Source organism: Protobothrops mucrosquamatus, unplaced genomic scaffold (genome assembly GCF_001527695.2).
Source record: "Protobothrops mucrosquamatus isolate PMUCROS unplaced genomic scaffold, P.Mucros_1.0 scaffold436, whole genome shotgun sequence".
NCBI lineage: Eukaryota > Metazoa > Chordata > Lepidosauria > Squamata > Viperidae > Protobothrops > Protobothrops mucrosquamatus.
In genome coordinates, this window is record NW_015386760.1 from 770,648 (window position 1) to 772,302 (window position 1,655).

General features: G+C 34.7%; 1 protein-coding gene across 1 annotated transcript in view; it reads left to right on the forward strand.

Moving 5' to 3' along the window:
• NBAS (neuroblastoma amplified sequence) overlaps window positions 1–1,655 on the forward strand; it is a gene marked incomplete at its 3' end in the record, with an annotated part of 148,793 nt that overhangs the window by 27,908 nt on the left and 119,230 nt on the right. The gene's annotated exons all lie outside the window — the stretch shown is intronic.

The window sequence follows — 1,655 nt, forward strand, 5'->3', positions numbered from 1 at the left end:
CATGCCTTAAGATGTAGTTAATGTTAGCTGTGGTTCTTTTGAGATAAGCCAGTGTTATAATTTTGCATTGTTATCATTGGAGAGGAAAGTAAAAGCTTTAAATCTTTGTGTGTGCTTGCAGGATGAAATGATAGCATACAGTTTTGAGGTTTGATCTGAGAGGTTTTCATTACAATATTCATTTTGTATTTTGGTAATATCTTAATTAGATCAATTAATAAATAACAGTAACATGCAGGCTTTTAAGTGTTGTAGAATGCTTCATCAAGCATAGACGGGAAAGTAAAGCAAATAGAAAAGAAAATGATATTAAAGGGATGAAATTTGCATCCTTCAGATGCACTTCATTGCAGATCTCAAATTAGGAATTGTTAGGTGCTCTGATGAATAATCCTAGAATAGTTGGAATGAAGTAACAATTATTTCCATTTTTTAATATCTATCGGTCAAAACATTCTCTATTTTAGTTGAAACACATTCTATGTTTAGTAGAAAGCAGGTATGAAAAGAGTCTAGCTTTTACGTGCCAAGGTTGGATGTAATTTTAGAAGTTGTGCTAAATGTAAATAAAAGTCAAAGAAAGCCAGATTTGGAAGTTTAATAGCAATAGCAATTACACTTAGACTTATATACCACTTCACAGTGCTTTACAGCCCTCTCTAAGTGGTGTACAGAGTCAGCATATTGCCCCCAACAATCTGGGTCCTCATTTTACGGACCTCGGAAGGATGGAAGCCTGAGTCAACCCTGAACCGGTGAGACTCGAACTGCCAAACTGGCAGCCAGGAGTGAGCAGAAGTAGCCTGCAGTACTGCATTCTAACCAATACACCACCAGGGCAAGGTAGTAGATAGATAGTACCAAATAAATCTGGGACTTTGGTTTCTGGGACTATATCTTCTTCAGCTCCTAAGTAAAGTAGCTAATTTGGTTTTGGTTGAATTGTTTTACCTGTTTGTGAACACAATGGACTAATCTTCAAATGTCATGGATCATTTGGCACTTTTTAGAGAGAAAATGAAGACTAAAACTCAGGTAAAGGAAGGAAATCATCTCTGTAATACTCAAGAATGTACAGAAATACAGTCATGCTCATTTTTAATAGGGAGGTTAAATTCAAAGTCAACAGTGTTTACTGTCTTTATTAATCATGAATATTTTAAGACTTATTTTTTAATGAGTATCTTCCATTTAAAAAAAAAACCTGACATATCTTGCAAGCTGCGGCCATAAAATTACAGTGTTTTCTTCAAATAATCCTAAGGAAGTGTACTTGCACACAAAGGTACCAATAATAAGCACCCATATAATGAGATATTTATCATACTTACAACTTTATGATAAAACATGTCTAAATAGGTGGTAAATGAAACTGCTAAACTCTTTATCTTCATTCTTGTGGTAGTCTCTCTACTAGAGTTCCCTTTTGATTAAATGTCATCATTTTATGCTGCCTATATTCAATAGTCCTATCGGTAACCTTGGTAAATCTTCTTTGGAGTTTTTCACTCCTCTTTGTGCAAGATCCTGATGGCTGTTTGCATGTGTTTTGAGGCCTGGTTTTTTAGAGACGGATTGTTTTTTGTTCCTTTTTTATTTTTTTATTTCAATGTCTTCTGCTTCTTGCTTGTCAGAAGATCAGAAAAGGGGATCAT